Genomic DNA, 25,230 nt, shown 5'->3' on the forward strand with positions numbered 1-25,230 from the left:
AGAGGTCTAGGCTAGAGACGTGCTCCGGCGTCGTTAAACCTAGTCACTTTTGTTTCACTTAAGGTTGGGTGATTCCTCCTTCCGTGACACAACAGTGGTCTAGCACAGATTTGAGCTCCCACGTACTGTCGAGTATATGGGGAGACCCCACTAGGTTATCATCCTTTATCCATAGGAAGCCGTGTCTGCCGCCTTACAAGTCGTAACACACCGAACACAGCATTCGGGAAGATTGACTGCCGTACGGGAAGTCCTTGGTTTTCATATGACTGCCAAGGTGTATATGCAGTTTTACGTATTTGTTTGGTAAACCCTTTGCCTAGTTCTCCAGAGTAGTCACTTTTGATCCTTTTCGGACTCCCTAAAAGAAAAGGCTCATCTGAGCACTTGTCACTTCAGGCTCATTAAACATTCGAAGGCGACTAGAGTCATCTTTTTGTCCTTTTCTCGACTCTTAAAAAATGAAAAGGTCAAGTTATGTCCTTGCGTCTTAAAATTTATTCGGCCACGATTCACATTTACCCGGTTAGATCTTGTTTGCGTTAGTTTGAGTAGGGTTCTTTCTCGTTTGTGATGGCAACTTTTCCGGAGTTTACCAACCCAGGTATCCCCTCTGATGGGAATTCTGGTCATTTCCCTCCTTTTGGAAATGTTGGTGCTCCTTACATGGCAACGTTGTCCCTTCCTGGGTTAACTGTTGGGTTGCCTATTTGGTTGTTCTCAACCTCTCTGGTCCCTACCGTTTCAACTGCCGGTCAATCAGTTCCTCCACCCGAACAACATTACGTTGATTCTAAGGTGGACCTCTCCCCTTCTTCGCCTGTTTCTGCGTCCTCATCTTCTCCTTCGCCTGGTGAAGGTCTGGATTCAAGTAACCAGGTGGCTAAGAAGAAGAAGAAGAAGACGAAGAAGAAGAAGTCTTCTAAGCGAGAGGTTAAAAGTACAACTCAAGTCGAGCCACCTTCTGCTCCTCTACGGAAGGTCAAATTTCCTTGTAGATTGTGCAAGGATGACCACCTTCTTCGTGATTGTCTTGGCATTCCCAGGATCCTTGAAGTATGGTCTCGCGATCCGGCTCGTTCCTCATCGTCCTCTGAAGCTCATGGCGATTCCATCCTATCAACTGACAACATTCAGAAGAAAGGGAAGATTCGAATCCCCTGTAGACAATGTGAAGGCAATCATCCCCTTCACCTTTATCCGCTCATGGATAAAGCTTCCGCTGTTTTGGAAAGTCTTACAGCTTCTTCACACCAACTTCCTGTTGGTTATCAGAGGCTCTCTTCAGACCCTCTCCCTATTGACAAAGAGATTGACTTAGATTCTTCTCTTGTCCAGGCTCCTCTTCCCGAACCAGGCTATGCCAAGCCTGTTCCAGACCAATCATTGGTCGAAAAGAGTGTCGACTCGAGCTCACCACCCGTCGATCACTCTGTTTCGGAAGAGCATCATGCCCATGTTCTTCTCGTCTCCTCAGATTCTCATGAGTCCAGAAACGACTCTCCTATCCCAGCTACTCCCGAAAGTCCTTCTTCGGTTCCTATAGAGCATGGGGGAAATCATACGATTCCCCCACCAAGTAGTTTGGCCATCTCCTTCGACTGGAGTCACCTGACTGCTTTCCGCCTTCCATCCTAGGTGCCTTTCCAGATTACAGTACTTGCCTATGATAAGGCAGTACCTGGCACTATTTTGGATGAAGGTGCGTCTGTCAGTCTCATGTCGTCCACTACTTGGCAAGCTTTAGGTTCCCCGCAGCTTGGGCCGGTCGCACAGAATCTGTTAGCATTTGACGGGGGAACCAGTCAACCTCTAGGGGTCCTCCCGAAATTTTCTATTACTTTGGGATGCAAAACCGTCTATATGAACGTGCTGGTTGTCCAAGGTGCTTTAGATTTCAGTCTTCTCCTTGGCCATGGCTATGTTTATGCCATGGGGGCCCTTGTCTCTTCGCTTTTCCGTGTGGTTTGCTTTCCACACAGCGGAAGAATCGTGACTATAGATCAATTATCGTTCTTTAGTCCCCCGGTGCCTCCTGCGCAGCTGCCACCCCCTCCTGGTTTTTACCCACCGGGTGAGTTTGCCCCACCGCAGGTATACTACGTGGCTGCCTACCCCGTGCCTGTATCCCATGATGATGCCGTCGTGCATAATGTCCTGGGGGAATTGGGTCCTGACTTCCAAGATGTTGTCCTTCCACCGGGAGTGCCATTCTTGGAAGCAATGACTTCCTGTTCATTATGATGAAGTTCGTTCGGAGCATAGTTCCTTTCCTATGTCAAGCTCCTTAAAAAATGAAACTAGGTCTGGTCGGAGCATAGTTCACTTTCCTATGTCAAGCTCCTTAAAAAATGAAACTAGGTTTGGTCGGAGCATAGTTCACTTTCCTATGTCAAGCTCCTTAAAAAATGAAACTGGGTCTGGTCGAGCATAGTTCCTGATCTTGTGTCAAGCTCATTAAAAAATGAAACAAGGGTTACGAGGATAGTTTTGATCTTATGTCGACCTCGTTAAAAAATGAAATAAGGGTTATGAGGATAGTTCTTTTCCTATGTCAACCTCATTAAAAAATGAAACAACTCCTCCTTTTCCAAATCGAGTCTTTGATTAAGATCTCATAAAATCCAAGTTGAGTCTTTCCAAGATCTCAAAAGTGAACCTTCATTCCATCCACTTTGTTGAATGCAATGAAGCTTGGGGGGCATGTACCTCATTTTGCGTCATTATGTTGGGGGCATGTGAACTCATAACAAGCATAGGTTTTCATTTCAAGCTTGTGTAAACATGAAACCAAATCCAAGCAGAGTTCTCCATGGTTCAAGCTTGTGTAAAAATGAACCCATACCTAATTCACATCTTGTGATTGCCGCCTATCCGCTAAATTCTGCTAGATGAGCCTTGGTTGTTTCATTCCATTGCTACCATCTCTTTGGCCGATCATATGCTCTCACTTGGTTGTTTTTCCTTTCCTGAGGAACCGCAACGATGAGTGGTTTTATTAGCCAGCCTCTTGACCATTACATGTTTTGAGCAGTTCCACCATTGCCGGAACCAATTGCTACCCTTTATACCACTCGTTCCTCCAGGACGAGTCACCTTTAAGCTCTTTTCTAACTCGTAAAATATGAAAAGATTGCCGAGTATTTTTCCCTTTTTGACTCGTTAAAGAGAATAAAAATGGAGGTCTACTTTCAGCTCTTTTCTGACCGTCTAAATATGAAAAGATTGCCGAGTTTTTCCTCTTGACTCGTTAAACGTAAACAAGAGGCGGTCGTCTTTAAACTCTTTTCTGACCGTGTAAAGACGAAAAGATCGTTGGGCCCTTGTCGTTTCAGGCTCGTTAACGGTTATGAAACGATGTGATTTCGGTTGCTTTTTTAATTTTTCAGGTCGAAGTCACTAATCATGAAAAGTACTCCTCGATCGTAATGGTCGGGCAGTTCTTTCGAGCATTGTTTTCTACTTTTTTGGGCTCGAGAGACACAACTTTACGAAAAAAGACCCCCCTAGAGTTTACTTTTCAGCTGTCTTTTCAAACTCTCTAAACGTGAAAAGACGCCGAGTTTTCCTTTGTCAGACTCGTTAAAATTTAATGACATCGGATGCCGTCGAAATGACGCTTACAAGCATATGCTATCCCTGTCAAGCTTGTTGATAAAAATAACTGGGGTAGTAGCTAGAAATGGTGGGGAAAAATGGAACCACAATCATTGTCATGTCGACAGTATGTCGCTCTTGAACATGGCACTTGTCTGCATTCGTGTCTGGGTGGGGACATCTCATCTTGTTTTTACACTTGCCTCCATGGGTTTGGGTTATCGTGTTTGACCTCTCATCTGCTCATTGCCCTGTCACCATGACCCTTGATCATTTGATGTCAAATACTGCCAAGTCCATTGTCGTGCCGCCAATATGTTCAAGAGAAGTTGACCTCTGTAGAATGCTCAACCTCCCTCTGATACCTCACACAAAACATCTTATCCTTCTCTGTATCGTGTCGATGATGTGGGAAACATTATGGCCCACCTTCGATCAAGGTCACTTCCTGTCGACTTCAGCTCATTATCCAGGAAGTTGACCTAGAGACTCCCTTCAGGTGCCTTGGAGCCTACATGCCTCAATGGCAGGTTCTTCGTGTTTGACGCGAGGTTTTCATCATTAGCCTCCGATTGAATGATTCGACGGGTGTTCGACGCCAACTCACTGATTCGCACGCCGTAGATTGTACCTATAGTACCTTGAGGACCATTGTCATTATTGGTGGTACCTCTCGCGTCTGTTAACAGTTTTCATCATTAACTAGTAATCAGACGATGTTCTTGCATGTTCGACTTCGACTCCCATATTCGCATGCTTGAACTTGTACTTTTGTTCGGGTCGAGATGGAGCGCAAGACCCTGGATTTTGTCTGTTGAGATCCCGGTTGCGATTTTGTGGATTATTATGATCATTACATGACTCATTCACTGGATGGCTGCGACCATGCCTCAGTCTGCTTATCAATACTTGCTGGATGGCTGCGCCCATACCTTGGATCTGGATTTTTTTTGTACTCTGCTATGGATGGCTGTGCCCATACCACATACATCATGTACTTGAGATATCAGTTGTACTTCTTCGTGCAGGTTCTCCGGCAACGGTGTTTTCAGTTGGCCATGTTCTTGTAAAGCATTTCACCCCTCTCTCTCTCTCGGGCCTCATACTTTAGGGGGCATCTGTTACACAGTAATTTGTCACCATCCCTGTTACCCCTTTTCCCACACATTGGAGGACTTATCCGGGACCTGTGAGAAGTGACATATCCTGGAAACAGTTGCATTGTATCCCCTTGAGTATGTAATTCATGTGCCCTGAAGACACCTTCTGCAAAATACCGATAAAAATAGCCCTTTTTCCATTGGCGCGGTTCCACTGTGTATCACTCGCGCAATGGGGGAAATCCTCCAAAGAGGGCGCGCCAGTTGGCGCTCTATTTCAGAGTCGCACTCGCGCCAACCCAGTTGGGTAAAGTTTTTAACAAACCAATGTGCGAAGGTTCTTCCTAACCCACTCATGAACTGGATCTATATTGAGTTGGGTCAGTTTGGCTTCGAATCTCCATAGAAGGGAAATAGTTGTCCACCTCTCATGGAAGCTTCTTAGTGATAAAGCCAATCCCATGAATATTGTGGATGATCCTAACTCCTTCCCCTCCATCTATAAAAGCTTGTTCTTTTGCCTTTGACAAGCTAGTGATAGTGATAGAGTCTCCAAGTTCCAAATTCCAAGTCTCAAAGTCTGAGAATTGCCAAATTCATGCTACAAGGAGCCTTATTCATTCCCATGAGGCTAAATCTAAAGTGAGGAGATTCTTGTCCAAGTAACCAAGGAGAGAGAGGCTTGTTCCCCATTCCCAACAAGCTTTGCAAGGCATGTGCTGCTGATCACCCAGCCAAAGGAGGATTTGACGTCAGAACTATGGTTGTATTCTTCTTTGATTGATTAATAATAGATGACTATTATTATGGTTCCACTCTTATTGTCTTTTGTTATGATGATTGAGTTATATCCTTTTTGACTGATATATAGTTGCATCTATTGGATTTTATGCTTGTGTTTGTGTCGTTCTTTGCATGTGCAGGTGTCCGTTCACGAGGATCGTGGGGATTGTGACCGGCCGGAGCAAAGGAACAAGAGCGACGACTCTTCCACAAGTACTAGCGTTGGAATCCAGGTAGGCCCTCATCATCGGTCTTCGATTTGCAATTAGGAACCTACGTGTTAGCGTTGTTTGATTGTTGCTAGACCCCATTTGGGCTAGTAGGGATCGCCTCTGTCCGCAGAGGGGATTTACCTCCACAACACGGGGTATTCTATTTCGTCCACATGACCAACCAAAATACGAGTCTAGCCATTTGAATTAATGAGATGAAGTCAGACATGGTAAACACCATCTGATTACCAGCTAATGATGTAATTCGTTAATAGACACGAGAGAAACTACCAATGATGTTAATGGCTCTCAAGGTACTCGAGTTGTTGTCGAACACCACACAGAACCTTTCGGTTGAAGGCCAATGATGTAAACCTGTTGTCGAGAGTGAGGAAAATTGCCATTGATTTATGCAAGCACCAAGGTACCGATGGGTTGTTTCTAAGTCAACCTCCTGAATGATGTGTTTATGTCAACAGGAAGCGACCCGTCGTGGGAGGGTCTTGATGTATCCCCCATCAATGACACACAACATGTATGATGATTGAGACATAATGATGCTGATATGAAACTGGATCAGGAAATACAAACATGCAATGAGGTCTTAAGAGTATTGTAACAGATGTATGCTAAATGACTTCTCTTTAACACAATGAAAACACTAAATGGAGTTGGCAACATTGACCAAAAACTGAAATGGAGGTTCTGAAAATGATATGATAACCAAAAGACAAGTAGATTATCCAACCCAACAACCACGAAGATGAAGTGGAAGAGTTTAATTTTCAAAAGAAACTCACTGACATTAATAAATGGAGTACCCTATCTTCCCAATTTCCCCAACCATATTGGTCAGGACCTCTTTATTTTTTAACAAGATTGAGGATGATAACATATGTTTGATCTGTAAGTTCACCCTTCAGATGGATTGCTCCAAGTATGTTTAACGAACCCATAGAAGGAGTGGTTTTGTCCTGTCATGATTGATGAGTCCATCATTGTTTGATGTTTTTACGAGTTCAGGGAGGGTGAAACTTGACTTCTTTTTCATGTTTAGAGAGTTTGGAAAAGAGGTGAAAAATAGAAATCCAGATATTCCTTTTTTTAGGTAGTCCCTTAGGTCCGAAAATGTAGAAACCAATACCCAAGAGAAACTCTTATCCACGTTTGACTAAGGTATTCTAGTCCAGAAAAGAGTTAAACTTATACTGAGTAGATGTCTTTTCATTTACTTTTACGAGTTCAAAAAGACAAGTGCTCGACAATCTTTTAATATTTTGGGAGTATGAAAAGAGATGAAATAGGACTCCTCCTGGAGGAACGAGTGGTATAAAGGGTACCAACTGGTTGCGGTCATGATGGAACTGCTCAAAACATGTAGATGTTAAGAGGTTGGCTAATAAAACCACTCATCGTAGCGGTTCCTCTGGAAAGGGTACAAACCAAGTGAAAGCGTATGATTGGGCAAGAAGATGGTGATGATGGAATGAGAAAACCAAGTCTCATATGGAAAAATTAGGCTGATAAAAATGGAAATCACGAGGAATAAAATGGGAATGGTTTCCTTTTTACAAAAGCTTGAAACATGGGAAACTATGCTTGAAATTACATGGAGATGGTTACATTTTTTCACAAGCTTGAAACATGGGAAAAATTATGCTTGTGAGTGGTTTAATTTTTACACAAGCTTGAAACAAAGGAAAAATTTGCTTGAAATAAGTCTGCATGCCCCCAACATAATGACTCAATTCAAGTTACATGCCCCCCAAACTTCATTTCATTCACCTAAATAGACTACTAGGTACTAAGAGGTGGATGGAATGAAGGTTCATTTATGAGATCAAGTGAAAGACTCGATTGGGAATTTATGAGATATAATCAAAGACTCTAATTTGAAGGGGAATTGCTTCATTTTTTAACAAGCTTGACATAGGAAAATAACTATGCTCATAGGAACCTATTTCATTTTTTTTAACGAGGTTGACATATTAAAAGAACTATCCTGATAAAAGCTTGTTTCATTTTTTAACAAGATCTACACAAGAACAAGAACTCTGATCAAAGGAGCTTGTTTGATTTTTTAATGAGCTTGACACAAGAAAAGGAACTCTGCTCCAGGACTTTGTTTCATTTTTTAAGGAGATTGACACAAGAAGAGAACTCTGCTCCGGGAACCTTGATCATGGCCCATAAGAGGCCATGAATTCTGAGAGGTTCTCATCAGATTGGAGAGCAATACTCTGGAAGGGATACATATCAAGGGATGTAATGGAAAGATCAGGCTCTAATTCCCCCAATACATGATGCACTACATCACCAACTAGATCATTAGTAGACACAGGCATGGAACAATTTTCCATAATTAACTTGTGGCAGGGTAGACACCACTTGCATATAAGGACCATTTATGGAAGCTAGTTGATTGGGAGTCAAATTAGGACCAACGAACAAAATCTGGTCAATAGTCACGATTCTTCCTTCATGCGGGAAACAAATCACATGAAAGAGTGAAGAGATAAGAGCTCCCATGACATAAACATAGTCATGCATAAGGAGTAAATTAAAATCCAAACGGCCTTGGACTACCATCACATCGATATAGACAATATTTATTCCCAAAGTAATGGGGAATTTCGGAAGGATCCCTAATGGTTGATTGGTTCCTCTATTAAAAGCCAATAGATTCCTAGTAATGAGTAGAAGTTGCGGAGAACCTAAAGCTTGCCAAGTAGTTGAGGATAAAATACTAACATATGCGCCTTCATCTATAATCGTGCTAGGTACAACCACATTATAAGCATGTACTATGATCTTGAAGGGAACGTAAGGAGGAAGACGATATCTTGCCAATCGACTCCAATCAAAGGAAGTGACCATGCTACTTAGAGGGGGTGTTGCGGGAACGGGAGAACTACCCCCTTGTGCTATGGGAATGGGAGAAATTCTCTCCATTGTTGTGGGAACATGATGATTCCCCCCTTGTGTCGTGGGAATGAGAGAACTATCCCCCAGTTCATTGGAACTTGAAGAAATGAAAAAAACCTGAGCAGTATGAAGTTCACCCTCTACAGGAAAGGTACGTTCAAATGAAGGTGGAATCGATTAAAATGTTTTTTGAACCAATCGTTGGTAAGGAACAGACTCATGGGATTCATGTTCAAAGAGAGTAGGATTGATTGGATTTAGATTTTGATTAATCAGTTCATCAACTAGTGGAGGATTTGGAGAAGTCTTCCAATAACTAGCTGGAAGTCATGGTTGAGAAGTTGTAAGGTTTTCCAACACTTTTGAGGCTTTATCCATATAAGTAAAAAGGCGAATAGGATGATTTCCTTCACATAAATTACATGGAAATTCGACTTCACCCTTTTTCCCATGGGTGTTACTATCACTAGTTGATGGTTTATCACCAACATGATCTCCAGAGGTTGATGACAAAAGCTGATGTGAGCCTGAAGACCACACTTCTAATACCTTGGGAATACTAGGACAATCTCTAATAAGGTGGTCACCCTTACATAACATGTAAGGGAATTTAACTTTGCGGGGATGATTGGAAGATTTTTCCATATTAGTTGCGTCCGTAGCAATGGTTGTGTTGGGTCCCTCTAATACTATTGACTACCCCATTACTATCATAGTTGCATCCCTTATTAATATTGTTGTGCCCCTATTATCCCCATATTGTTATTACTGTGCCCCATAGAATCCCTCTATTGTTATTTTTGTGGCTTTATATTATTATTGTTAGGTCGGCTGGGTTATATTGTGACTCCTTAGACTCCTATATATAGAAAGGAGGCTTTGTCATTTGAATCATCCAAGAATTGTTCATTTATGTAATGTAAAGGAGGTTGCCCCCTCGAAGAGGCTGAATTCTAAGGCGTTGATCTATCTTTTCTATCTTTTCTTGAGCTGGTTTCATAACATTTGGTATCAGAGCTTTGGATTTTAGGGTTTCGCTGCTCCAAATAGGTCATCGTGGAATTTTCGCTATAACTTTTTTTCTACGATGTTTCATATGCTAAAAAAAACCCATTTGAGAAGACATCGTGCTGAATCTTGGGTCCAAATTTCAGAGCTTTTCGTGCTATATTTGCGGAGATATGATCTGAGGAAGTCGGTCTTTTTGCAGACTCTTGAATTACATTCCAAACAGGTGACCTGGGGAAAATCGTCATAACTTTCTCTCTGAGCATCGGATTGAAATTTCGTAAGAAGTTACAGAAAGAGGACGGACTGTAGTTTCTTGTAGATATTTTTCAGAGCCAAAGGTCGAAACAGTGACTCGTGGCACATCGTACAAGTTCGCTCTATTGAACTATTCTATAATCAAGTCACTGTGGGAGATTTCACATAACTCTTCCTTGGAGAATCCAATTTGGGTCAGACTGGTGGCATTGGAAAGAGGACACAGAGGGCTACTGTAGGTCACAATTTCAAAACTGGATGATCAGAAAGTACAGAGATACATCAGAGGCAATATCGAGCTCCTACAAAGTGAAAAAAGGTGTGTAGATTTTTTTAAATTTTTGCTTAAGCTTGGTTTGAAAATTTATTTTGAAGGAATTCAAAGGGCATAGTAGAGCATTATTATTGGTAATTGATGCCCCGAGGAAAGAAAATGAAAACACCTAGTAAGCAACCTGAAAGCTCTAGCATGACTCATGAAGAAGAGGAAGAAATGCTACATGATATATCAAAATTACAAGAACAAGTGCAACAAATGTCACTCTCACAAAAGCTAACAGAAGCTAAGATAAATGGCGTGGAATCTAAGATAAAGGGCGTGGAAGCTAAGATGGAAGATTTGAAGATATATTTGAAGATAGATTTGAAGAGAGACATGGTAGATTTGAAGACAGATTTGAAGACAGACATGGCAGATTTGAAGACAGATTTGACGAATTTTCTACAAGAAATACTTACTAATGGTGAAAAGGTAGTAAAGGAAACTCATGATGCGAACAAAAGAAATGTTAATCATGATTTATTAGACTCTAATGTGGGATCGAAGACCCAACATATTCCAAAAATCGATATGAGGAAGTTTGATGGCAAGGATCCCGCAACATGGATATTACAGATGGAGCAATTTTTCGATCTCAATAATGTGCAAAACACACAAAAGGTACGTATTGCAACTTTATATTCGGAACCAAATCAGTTTGTATGGTATCAATGGCTTTGCTCTTGTAAACAAATTATCACTTGGGCAATTTTTACGGAAGAACTGACAGCACATTATGAGGATATAAAAAGCAACACTTTTTTTAGCCAATTGATAAGTCTCAAACAAAAGGGTTCAATAATGGAGCACATTGAGGAGTTCCAAAAATTGAACATAAGGGTAAAAAATATTCCAGAGGAGCATAGGATTGATGTCTTCATAGGGACTTTAAAGGATAATATCCAACATGATGTTTGCCTTTGGGAACCTGATTCATTAGAGAAGGCATTCAGGATAGCAAGAAAAATGGAAAGCAAAATTATGGCAACTAGGAAGCATACCACTCACAACTATAAAGATGGAAGTGTTGTTGCTCCTAGTCTTCCACAACCTATAAGGTTGACACCACAACAATTGGAAGAAAAAAGAGCAAAAGGGCTTTGTTACAATTGTGATAGTAAATACACTAAAGGTCATAAGTGTGCTAAGAAGAAATTATTCTACATAGATTGCGAAGAGGAAGAAGAAAAGGAGCAAGAAAGGTCAAAAGAAGAGGATATACTCCAGGAACAAAGCCTAGATAAAGAAGAAATGAATCCGACCATATCTTGTAATGCATTGGCGGGAATTACCATCCTCAAACCATCAAGATAGAAGGACAAATCAAGAAGAAAAAGGTAATAGTGCTGATTGATTCAGGAAGTACCCACAATTTTGTTCATTGTAAGGTAGCAAAAGAATTGAATTGCTTCTTATATCTGGCACCATAGTGTCAAGTGATGGTTGCAAATGGAGGAACAATAAATTGCTCTGGAAAGTGCCATAATATCAAGCTATCGATGGGAGAATATGTATTGACTAGCCCAATGCTTTCCATTCCAATGGGAGGTGCTGATGTTGTACTAGGAGTCCAATGGCTACAATCCTCGGGTACAATAGCTTTTAATTTTCAAGAACTTTTCATGAAATTTTCTGTGGAAGGAAAGGAAGTTGAATTAAGGGGTATTGCAGGGAAACCGGGAAAGATAATCAGCTCTAACGGTATGACAAAGCTTCTAAAAAAGGAACAAAGAGGTGTAATTGCACAATTATGTTCGCTAGATGTTTCCACATTGCAATCATCTATTTCTCTAGATCTCCAAAAAGTCTTGGACAATCATTACAAGGTATTTGAGACTCCCAAAGGTCTCCCACCTATTCATGATCATGATCATGCTATTCATCTGATTCCTGGAAGTGTTCCTCCAAACATCAGGCCATACAGATATCCCTATGCCCAAAAGAGTGAAATTGAACGTATGGTTGCAGAAATGCTAGAGGCTGGTATAATTCAACCGAGTCAAAGTTCTTTCTCTGCTCCAGTAGTATTAGTGCACAAGAAGGATGGATCATGGCGCATGTGTCCGGATTATAGGGATCTCAACAAGCTCACTATTAAAGGTAAATTTCCCATTCCCGTCATTGATGAATTACTGGATGAATTGCATGGATCAATTTACTTCACCAAGTTGGATCTTCATTCAAGATATCATCAAATCAGAATGAAGACTAAAGACATTTCGAAAATAGCATTTAGAACTCATGAGGGTCATTATGAATTTTTGGTCATGCCTTTTGGCCTTACCAATGCACCTTCAACATTTCAAGGTTTGATGAATTCCATTTTCAAACCATTCCTTAGAAAATTTGTGTTAGTATTTTTTGATGATATACTAATCTACAGCAAGTCTTGGAAGGATCATGTTGAACATGTTGACAGGGTGCTACAACTATTGGAGGAGAAACAATTATATGCAAAAAGATCCAAATGTTTCTTTGGAGTACAAGAGGTGGAATATATGGGTCATATTGTATCTCATGAAGGAGTTAAGGTAGACCCTAGCAAAATTAAAGCCATTAAGGAATGGAAAATCCCCACATACATAAAGCATCTGCGAGGATTTCTCGGGTTGACAGGGTATTATCGCAAGTTTGTTAAGAATTATGGGAGAATAGCAGCACCTCTAACAACATTATTGAAGAAAGATGCATTTTCATGGACTCCAGAAGCAACAAAGGCCTTGGAACATCTTAAAGAGGCAATGTGCCAAGCACCGGTCTTAGCTACACCGGACTTCGCGAAAACCTTTATTGTGGAATGTGATGCTTCAGGAAATGGAATTCGTGCTGTTTTAATGCAAGATGAAAGACCCATTGCTTTTGAAAGTCGTCCAATCAAGGGAAAGTTTTTACACAAAGCTATTTATGAGAAGGAAATGTTGGCAATACTCCATGCACTTAAGAAATGGCGACCCTACCTAATGGGAAGACACTTCAAGGTAAAAACGGATCATGATAGCCTTAAATACTTTTTAGAACAAAGATTATCATCTGAAGAGCAACAAAAGTGGGTCACAAAGATGTTGGGTTATGACTTTGAAATCATCTACAAAAAAGGGAAGCAAAATGTGGTGGCAGATGCACTCTCAAGAAAGGATAAGGATGTGGAAGCATTGTTGTGCGCCATTTCTATTATCCAACCAGATTGGATAAATGAAGCAAGGGAGGAATGGAAGAATGCGAAGAAGTGTGGGCACTTATTTGAAAGTTACAACAAGATTCCAGTATGTCTGATACATTTAGCTGGCAAATGATTCTTTATGGTACAAAGATCGCTTATACCTCTGTAAGAATTCCCAACTAAAGCAAAAGATTCTTATGGAATTGCACACTTCTCCCTTAGGAGGGCACTCAGGATTTTTAAAAACTTACCACAGGGTTAAGAAGGAATTTTTTTGGGATGGCCTTAAATTGGATATTCAAAAATTTGTGGCGGAATGTTTGGTTTGCCAACAAAACAAAGTTGAAACAATTAAGACACCGGGTTTATTACAACCTTTATCCATTCCAAGCCAACGTTGGGAGGAGGTTTCAATGGATTTTATCACAGGTTTACCCAAGTATGAGGGAAAGAGTGTCATCATGGTGGTAGTTGACAGACTTACCAAGTATGCACACTTTTGTGCATTATCACATCCATTTAAAGCCAATACAGTTTCTACTGCATTTGTGGAAACAATTCAAAAGCTACATGGAAACCCAAAGATTATTGTAAGTGACAGAGATCCCATTTTCACTGGAAATTTTTGGACATAATTATTTTCTTGTCTTGGTACTCAGTTAGCTCATAACTCATCTTATCATCCTCAATCTGATGGACAAACTGAGATAGTAAACAAATGTTTGGAAGGATATCTTTGTTGCTTTGTATCTGATAAACAGACATAATGGGTCAAATGGTTGCCTCTGGCTGAATGGTGGTATAACACTTCCTTCCATACAACAACAAAAATGACCCCATTTATGGCACTTTATGGATATCAACCACCATCCATCACATCATATTTAAGAGAAAATTCTAAGGTTCAAGCAGTGGAACAACACATCGAACATCAACAACAAGTCCTCCAACTCTTAAAGGATAACCTCGTGTTGGCACAGAATAGAATGAAACAACAGGCATATCAACATCGCAGCGAAAGAAGTTTTGATGTAGGTGATTGGGTATTCCTACGGCTACAACCATATAAGCAAATGTCCCTCAAGCAAGCTAAGAAGGATAATAAATTATCACCAAAGTATTATGGTCCGTACAAGGTGTTGCAAAAGATTGGTACTATGGCATACAAATTGGAACTTCCTGCAGCTTCTCGATTGCACCTAGTTTTCCATGTTTCATGTTTAAAGAAGGTTATAGGTGACAAGCTCCCAGTTCAAACAATATTGCCAGAACTTGACGAGGAAGGAAAAATTATATTGGAACCGGAAGCAGTCACAGAAACAAGAACTCGATAGCTACGAAATCGATCAATTTCAGAGTATCTTATCAAGTGGAAGAACTTATCCGCTGAAGATTCCACATGGGAGGATGAGAATTTTATACAGAAGCATCCAGAACTACTCAAGTGTTGAGGACAACACTTTTTTGAAGGAGAGGGGCATGTTGGGTCCCTATAATACTAGTGATTACCCCATTACTATTGTAGTTGCATCCCTTATTAATATTGTTGTGCCCCTATTATCCCCATATTGTTATTACTGTGCCCCATAGAATCCCTCTATTGTTATTTTTGTGGCTTTATATTATTATTGTTAGGTCGGATGGGTTATATTGTGACTCCTTAGACTCCTATATATATAAAGGAGGTTTTGTCATTTGAATCATCCAAGAATTGTTCATTTATGTAATGTAAAGGAGTTTGCCCCCTCGAAGAGGCTGAATTCTAAGGCGTTGATCTATCTTTTCTATCTTTTCTTGAGCTGGTTTCATAACAGGTTGCTTGGTTCACCCCCTACTTATTTTGCTTCTTCTTCTTCATCCTTTTCTTCTTCTTCTTCTTATCTTCCTGGTTACTAGAATCAATACTTTCACGAGGCGGGGGGGAAGAAAGAGATGAAGAAACAACAGATGAAGAAGTAAAGGGTCAAATTTAGGATAAACTTGAGGTTGATATTGTTGAGGTGGAGGGGAACTTGGTCGAGGAGCAGTTTGGACATTCAGAACCATAGTGGTCGAAAGCAACCAAAATGGCAAACCAATGGTAAATCCGAGAAGGGATAACATCGCCATATAAGGAGCACCAATATTTCCAAAAGAATGAAAATGATCAGGATTCCTCTCAGAGGGGTTTCCTTGACTGGTGGACTTGGGAACTTTTACCATTAATCTCAACCAAAGATCTACTAAGGAGATTTTTCATGAATAGGACGTTATTTCGTGGTCAATTAATTGATTTTATAAATTAACAACACATATAAAATAAACGGGAAAACTAGGCAAAAGGTTTACCAAGCAACCGTGAACTGCAATATACACCTTGGAGAACCAAGGAATTAACACATGTGCAGGAAATCTCCCTAAACGTTGTGTTCAGTGTATCATGGTGTACATGGTGACCGACTCAATTACCTATGGTGAGGATAGCAACCTATGGCAAATTTCCAAAATATACTCAACGGTACGTGGAAGTGCAGTCTGTAGTAGTGTTGTCTAATGTGTAAACGTTCGATGAGAGTGCTACCATATACTTAACATGCGTGGAACGCCATCCGATATACCTAAAGGTATGTGGAGAATGATCCTATACACTTACATACGTCGAACGAGATTTCACTCCCAGGATGCAATGTTGGAAAACAACGACAAATCCTACATTTAAAGACACCAAAACAGTTCTCTAGCCTAGACCTCTATGTGCGTCGTTAAGTTTCAAATGCTCCTTATATTAATTGAGATGAATTTAAAACTTGATCTTGAATTATGTTTCAGTTTCAAGGCTCAAAAATCGATGTCGCTTGAACACACCTATGATGCAACTAATATGAAAAAAAGGAATCTTTTCATTTTCATTTTAACAATGAAAGACCTAACTAAGTAGGGGAAGAAAAAAGTCAATCAACAATGCAACAAATAAGTGATGTAAAAATCGATCTCCTCAACTTAAATTTTCCAATCAAAATCAAAGCACTATATGTATTACATGATGCATAAGATTTTTCTTTTTTATTCCACTTAATTTTCAGATGAAAACTAAGATATTTGTCTAATCATCGATAAAAGAAAACTTTTTAGAACAATTACTAAAACACCAACTCTTTCAAGCACTCAATGACTAAATAATTTAGTTTGATAATGACCTAATGAAAAGAACAAAGGAAAATCTAAATGAATTCTCATCAAAGGCACTCAAAAAAAAAAAGAAAACCAAATGGAGGCTTATGAGAGACCAAGACACACTCAGGGACACAAGGAGGACCAACCAGAACAAAGTTAATAAGAGAGAATATCACAAAAAGGAATTTTTTTTCATCAAACTGGGATCATAGTAGGTGTTGAAAGGACCAGGGTGCACTGCAATGTAGGTGTAGATAAGTCTAGGGTGTACTGCAACACAAGTGAAGATAAGGCTAGGGTGCACTACAATGCACTGTCTCTAGACCATAGGGTGTAGTGATCAAGGAAAGCCAAGTTACGACAAAAAAATGCAAGTAAAGCTCAATGAAAGGTCTTCGTAGGTTTGCTCAAGACTGTGTGAGACTATGAAGATCTAAAGAAGGGGTAAGACAAACAAAAAGAAAAAGGAAGCGACCAAGGGAATGAACCATTCCCCAGTATGGTCGCCAATTCGTTATGCAGAATTTATGATTGCGGACAAAAGTATCTCTCCTAGGTTTGGTGGCTAACCTAGAACAACATAAAGACAAAGGACCTAATGTTTCCCTTAAAGTAAATAGATGAGGGGATGAAAACTACTTGGAATTAGTGATATGTTTCACTCCTTCTTTGGTTTGAATTCTCCAATCCTAGTTCTAGCCGCAAAAGTTAGAACGTGCACAACTAGATGACACAAGCTAAGAAACTATGAGATTTATGTAGCATCATCTATCTACTTCATTCAACAGATCAACATGGTATTGAAATACATGAAATAACAACATCACATATAGGAAAATAAAGAACTCTTTGTATTGATATAAATGGAGTGAGTTACAACCATAAATAGGTATTGATCTTGTCGAAGAGATAATCCAAGTTGTTGACTTGTTTCCTTTGTCACAAAGTGCACCTCCAATAACCCTAGATGCATGAAAGGATAAATCTCACAACGACAACATAAAGGTAGAATCACTCTCCAAAAGCCAACCCCTTGCATATGGAAGGCTGTAAATATATAGAGGAGTGAGGTAAGTTGGGAGTTCTTATTCTTTTACCAATATTTGGATTAAGATCCACTCTTGTTGGGAGAATGAGATCTAAGGATAAGGGATGCAAACTCTAAGGTAGGATAGGATAAGATTCATAAGTTTTATCTAAGATAAATAGATCCTGGAAGCTTCTGGAAATGGAGGCTTCGAGATTGTCTCTCTTTTTCCCGAACTTCTATAACCAATGCAGGTTCAAAGGGGATCAGCCTGTAGGTGATCAACGGATGCCACAATGGAGAAACCTATAGGTGAACACAGTCCAACAAGAGGCCAGGGAGCGTTGGTCCTAAAATTTGCTTAGATGATGCAGTTTAGGGAATACACTCTGGGGAATGAGAGAGCCATGCATAAGGATTTGTGAAATGATTATGTAAAGGTTGAATGGATGTGAACGATCCAGTTCGGAGGCTGATTGATCAAATGAGACAAAATAGCCTATAATAGATCGGCCTGACACTGCCTATCGAAACTAGAGTATATTTCACTGGTTTTCCGCCAACTTGGGTTATATGTGTGTGAGATTTTTTGTTTTTCCCCTGGAAAATAATGGAAATTTTGGTATACTCATTGAATCCTTATAATTGGAAGCAATAACCTGAATGTGCATTAAAGGAGGGGTAAAAGAAAAAGGAAAAAGTAGGTGGAACACAATTAAATATTAGATATGATTTAATCTTATATCCACAACTTGCTACTAAATAAGCATTAAAATTATTTCATGCTTGTGGATTTTGCCACACTATTGTCAACAATTCTTGGGCTACATTGGGTTTCACAATTTGTCATCCTTCCAGAACTATGTTATTAATGTATCTTGCATATAGAACAAAATACTGTACACAATTGATTTTCATATTTTGCCTATATATCCTTTTTTTATTTAGTGGATGTTTCTTGCATCTTTGGACACTCAGTTTTTGTAATTGTCCTTATATTATACCTTTTTCTCTCCTAACAAGAAGTTTTGTCATATAAATGCATAAATATCAGTTATCTTGGCCATGTACTCTGTTTTTGTTTTCAATAGAAAAGGATGATATTTTCCATCTAGAAAAAAACTACACATTAAATTAATTTCAGATATCAATGGGTTTTCAATCAAATGTTCAAACATCACCACTATTTTTTTTCAACAAAATGGGTATGTTATTTTTATTTAATCAAACCAGTTTGAAGGACAATATTTTTACATACGATACAAAATCTTCATCTACTAAGTTCAAAAGGGACCAAAAAATCCTTGAAACTCTAACAATTTGATTACATACGACTATTATGATATAACTTCTCTTATATATACGCCAAAATACCCCTAATATTACTGCATACTTACATAACATAAATAAAAACTAAGAGAGAAAAATAAGCTTCAACCATTGCACCAGGAGTTACTATGGTTGCATTTTCATTTTCTTCTTGCAGTGGAAGGAGTAGAATGAAAGGCATATTCTTACACATCTCTTCAATTCTTGTCGCTTGTTTCTCTGGAACCTCAAGTTAGATCACCTTAGTCTCTTCAAGCGATTCTTTTTTCTCTTCAAAAACTAATGCTTCATTTAGAGGGATAAATTTATCAATATTAATGATCAAACGATCAAAAGAAACCTGTAGGCGATCCATTTTGGTCTATAAAAGACCAACTTTCTGATGTAATAGAGCTAATAGATCTTTCTCTCCTATATTCCCCATTTCTCCTTGTCTAGAAAGTAGAGAAAGAATAAATTACATGGTTTCCATCATATGATCCAAGTGTTGACTAAGTACATCATTATCTTCTTACGATGGGAGCTCCATTTGGAAACCAACACAACAAACCTCTTTGACTTTATAAGTAATGAAAATGTAGACCCAATTTTTTGGGAAGAAAGTGATGCTTAAGTCCTCTTTATAGCCTTGCTCGCCTGGCCCTATTGAACTCTTGCATTGTGCATCAACTTCAAGGAGACCATTATCCTTGTACATTCTTCGCATTAGACATTCAATTCCATAATTAATTCCTCTGTAACATAATTTGAACTTCATTAAAGCCCTAATCTCTCAATTAGATTGCAGAGATATGGAAATACGATTAACAACTATCCGCACCCATCCAAATTTAAAATGGATGCGAGTTTGATTCCACCTATGTAGTAACCACGTGTTGAAGACATGATTTCTCAATATGGGCACACGAACCCAATAATCAATATTGAATGCAAACTTCCATTTCAATATTAAGAGTATCAATAATCCTATTCGAGATCTTACATCTTGCCATCGGGTCTCCATCTGAAAAATTATACCTTTAATGATTTTTATTTTATTTAAATTCCCTATGATCGACAACGGATTTTTATTATTCATGGAATACATTAAAATACCGAACTTGAGCCATCGTATTCCATCACCCTTTTCTTGAGGCTGACTCCACGATTTGCTAGCAAATTCGCCATAGAGTTAAGATGTCTTTTGATGTGGTAAAATTCAACAACCTCAAACTTGAGAATTCACAAGCTTATTCGATGAAGAATAGGAGATTAGATTAATGTAGGATCCAAACTAATAGTAGATTGTTAGCTAGGTTGTTGTGAGTTAATATAGTTTATCACCATGAGGGAATATTTACCTTAGTGTCATTTTGACTAGTTTGATGTTTTCTATACACCTTGTATAAGATAATCAATCTTTTGTTGCATATATTTTTTCTCAATTTCTTTACATATTGTTGTTAATGATTTAACTTTTCAAGTATTTTTCAAGAATTTGAATGAATTATGTTTTTGCAATGGATTAGAGAAGTTGGGAATTGAATTATGTTTTTGTAATGGATTAGAGAAGTTGGGAATTGAGTTATGTTTTTGTAATGGATTAGAGAAGTTGGGAGTTGTAACCACTCTTTGTAAAAGAAAACACAAATTTTCTACAAACTGTTTATTTCTTGTTTGAATTTTTTGTTGTGAATTTCATCTTTGGTTATGAATTCAATGCGTTAATGAATATAATGTTGTAATACTAAAATTTTGTAATGATTTGAAGTAGAATTTGGTGTACTCTCATTCTAGGCAAAATGCCTTCAAGTAGGGCTCTTAGTAAAACACCCATGAAATTCCCCAAGGGAAATAAACCTATAAAATAAATGAATCCTTTGCAATAGACATCTTGCTCGAGGCTAACTCCACAATTTTCTAATGAATCTAGCATAGAGTTAAGATGTCTTTTGATGTGGTAAAATTCAGTGTGGTAAACTCGAGAATTTGCAACCTTATTCTATGAAGAATAAGAGATTAGATAAACATAAGATCCTATTCAATATTGCATACTTGTTGAATAACTAACATTTAAGCAAAAAACCCCTCAAATGTTGAATTTTCCTTGCTATAACCAAGTCTAATCTCAACCACAAAGCTACAAATTTAGCCTGGTTATTGGTTGAGATCCTTAGACCCCATGCACATTTAATCTTTGATTCTTCGTCGGGGTGAAAAATAACCGCTAATACTCCTACCTCCTTGAAAATTTCATCACTATTAATTGTCAATTCATTCACAATAGGATTTAGTAGTTGGCAATGACTACTTAATCTATCAACTATTTGTGTCAATTCCCCACTAGATGACAAGCAACTAGAACTCGAAAAAGTTACCACGTTTTGATTTTTGTGTAGCACAACGAGTGTTTAGAGATGTCAAAGGGAGAAAAGGTGTTGGTTGCATTACTTTATTGCATTGAAAGGTTGTTAATGCACAACTGTATATCCTGAAACTTCAACTAAACAACGAAGTGTAAACTAATTGCTAATAGGAAATTTAAATCAATTGCCAATAACCATTAATTCATTGTTTTAGTCAATGAATTATCCAATCGCTGTTAATTTCTAACCATGTATAATCCAATTAGGTTTGATTGAGATGGGGCAATGATAGTGCAAGATTGTACATAGTGTTTAATTTTGTCAACCATTTTTCCCAATGAACAAATAATTTGAGCACTCTACTCTGGAATTTGAACTTTTTGAGCTAATGATAGGTTGTTTTTTTCTCGCAAAAAGAAACCCATGTTACACAGTAATTCGTCACTGTCTCCCTGTCAGTCTCCCTACTGTGTCATGAGTTCAAATCAATCATGCTCATGCTCTCTAATGCTGCCAAGTGACCCACTTTGCCAAAGTTTTTCCATCATCACGACTGTTATTAAAATAACCGCGCTAACTGGCGCCTCATAATACAACGAATGCGCTGCCAGCGCGGAAGCACACATGTTTTCCGCGCTGGTCGAATTTCATGAACCAGTGCACCCTCTGTTTATATTGAGTCGCGCTGACATAACCTTCTTTGTTATTCAGATGCGATGTCAGCGCTCCAGTGCAGTTATACACCCGCGCTGATCCAGTTTGGGCGAGTTTGTTCTAACAGCCGACCTTCCAGATGACTCCAGACCTGGTTGTTGGCCTTGTCAATGTCGCCCTCCCTTCTCTGGCATGTTTTTTCGTCATTTGAGCCACCTTCCTTGGTGATAAGCTCATCCTCCCACCATTCATGGAGACTCCTTCTCCTATTTAAGCCTCTACCATTGCCATGAGCAGCTAGTTTTTGATAGTGTGGAATTGATAGTGCTTAGAGTGCTGCTGCTAGTAGGTAGTTGGTGTGACAAGTGTGGGATTGCTAGAGAGCTTAAGGAAGGTTGTGAAGTGTTGCTTTCTTGTGTGAACTTGTGTGAGAGAGAGTTTTTGTCTTGGGAGACCTACCTCCAAGGGTGAATGCTTAAGAGACTTGCTGGCTGGACCCTCTTGAGAAGGATTCGACGTCAGAACTTCGGTTGTACTCTTCTCTGTTATTGATTATTAATATATGACTACTATTATGGTTCCACTCTCATTTGTCTTTGTAATGGTTAATGTGAGTTATGTCCTTTCTGACTGATGTATAATTGCATTGATTAGATTTCACGCTTGTGTTTGTGTTTCTCTTTGTGTGTGCAGGTGTCTATCCACGAGGATTGTGGAGGATTGTGACCAGCCAAAGCGAAGGAGCGAGAGCTACGGCTCTTCATCAAACAATAGCGTTGGAATCCAAGTAGGTGTTCATTGCCTATCTTTTATTTGCAAATTAGGAACTTGCATAGTAGCATTGATTGATTGTTGCTAGACCCATTCTGGGCTAGTAGGGATCACCTCTATCCGTAGAGGGGATTTACCTCTCCAACAATTTGGCGACTCCATTGGGGAGCTGGCCTTTGTCCCTTTTTGTTCATTCTTGCTTTGAGTTTGATTGTTACTCTCTTTTCAAAGATTGGGGATTAGTTCTCTGCTTTTAGATTTCTTGGTTCAGTATGGGAGGTGCCTTGATAGTTTAAAGAGTTATTGCCTTAGTTTGGGAGCTTTTGGCTTGATTCTGCCTGTTTTTTAGCCTCAGCGCGGTTTATAACAAAACAGTCGCGCTGACATCGCATAGCTGTTTCTTTGACTTCGTGGTCATCGCGCTTGTACGTTTAACAGTCGCGACGGTTCTGAAATCGAACCAGCGCGCTTAAGCCGTGTACTTCCGCGCTGACAGCGCTTTGTTGCTACGCGTGGTTTCTGGTCAGCGCTTTGTTGCTGTGTATCACCCGCGCTGATCCTGTAGAATTGAATTTTTTTCAATTTTGCCTCCTGAGCCTGTTGGTTTGACTATCCCCTGCTCTTTCCACCTGGTTTATGACTTGATTTCTATTGTCTGAACATTGAAGCACTTGCTTGCGAAGTCTTGTTGGGCGGATCTTGTTTTGTGTCTTGTGACCTGGTGTTATCATCCCGATTTCGTTGGATTGGCTTTGTTTCGTTACTCGTTCACAAAGATTCGTTACTACTTGCTTTTGTTTTTGCGAAAACCTTCCTCTTTTCTTTCTTTGCTTGGTTGTTTAGGTGATCGTTATTGAATCAGTCTTCGTATTGTTTCGATTACTTCTCACTACCCAGACACAGATTACAGTTGTTTGGGCTCAACCGGTTCTTTTCACATTTGTTGTGTTTTTCATTGAGTGATTTTATTTCTCTTTACTCGGTGTTGCTGTCTCTCAAAATTCATTTTAAGTGCATTGTGCCATTGGAAAAGAAATCAAACTAATATCTTTTGCATTCAATAGTTAATGGGAAAAAGAGCGTTTCATTGATTTGTGTTCTCAAAAGAAAAAGTTTCTTTTCCTTGCCATTAGCTGCATTAGATGGTTTGATCGATTGTGTTCATTTTGTTTGATCGAAAATTCTTAACCCTCTCGTAGTTAGAATTCATCGAACGAAATGGTATTCTTTGGCATGTAGTTTGCATCTAGGCAATTGTGAGAGATCACATGGTAGGACCTGAAACCGAAACTTAATTCAAGATCAACCATAAAATAAACTGAATAAACCTAAAAACGCATTGGAACTTAACGCAAACATTTAGAGGTCTAGGCTAGAGACGTGTTCCGACGTCTTTAAACATAGTCACTGTTGTTTCACATTACGGTTGGGTGATTCCTCCTTCTGTGACTCGATAGTGGTCTAACACGGATTGTGCTCCCACGTACCGCCGCGTATATAGGGAGACCCCACTAGGATTTTATCCTTGATCCATAGGAAGCCGAGTCTGCCGCCTTGCGAACCGTAACGCACCGAACACAGCATTCAGGAAGATTGACTGCAGTACGGAAAGTCCTTGGTTCTCATACGATTGCCAAGGTGTATAAGCAGTTTTACGGATTGCTTGGTAAACCCTTTGCCTAGAGTCTCCAGAGTAGTCACTTTTGATCCTTTTCAGACTCTTTAAAAGAAAAGGTGCCAGTGAGCGTCTTGTCACTTCGTGCTCATTAAACATTCGAAGGAGACTAGAGTCATCTTTTCGTCCTTTTCTCAACTCTTGAAACATGAAAAGGTCAAGTTTAGTTCCTGTGTCTTAAAAATTTATTCGACCACGATAACATTACCTGGTTAGATCTTGTGTGCGTTAGCTTGAGTAGGCTTCTTTTTGTTTGCCATGGCAACTTTTCCGGGGTTCACCAACCCAAGTTCCCCTCCTAACGGGAATCCTGGTCATTTCCCTCCTCTCGGGAATGTTGGTGCTCCTTATATGGCAATGTTATCCCTTCCGGGGTTAACTGTCGGATTGCCTGTTTGGTTGTTTTCAACCTCTTTGGTCCCTGCCGTGTCGGCTGCTAGTCCATCAGTCCGTCCACCTGAACAACATCATGTTGATCCTAAGGTGGATCTCTCCCCTTCGACGCCTACTTCTACGTCTTCCTCTTGTACTTCGCCTGGTGAAAGTCTCGATTCGAATAACCAAGTGGCTAAGAAGAAGAGGAAGAAGACCAAGAAGAAGAAGTCTCCTAAGGGAGAGGCCACAAGTATAACTGTTACTCCCTTGAGTGCACCTGAAGTCGGGCCCCCTTCCGCTCCTCTGCGGAAGGTTAAGTTTCCTTGTCGATTATGCAAGGAGGACCATCTTCTTCGCGATTGTCCTGGCATTCCCAGGGTACTAGAAGTATGGTCTCGCGATTCGGCCCACCTCTCATCATCCTTTGAAGCTCACGGCGATGCTACCTTATCAGTTGGGAATGGTAAGGGAAAAGGGAAGATTCGAATCCCCTGTAGACTTTGTGAGGGCAATCATCCCCTTCACCTTTGTCCACTCAT

This window comes from Pinus tabuliformis, chromosome 8 (assembly GCF_031772625.1).
Source record: "Pinus tabuliformis cultivar Carrire ecotype Pingquan chromosome 8, CPIR1, whole genome shotgun sequence".
NCBI lineage: Eukaryota > Viridiplantae > Streptophyta > Pinopsida > Pinales > Pinaceae > Pinus > Pinus tabuliformis.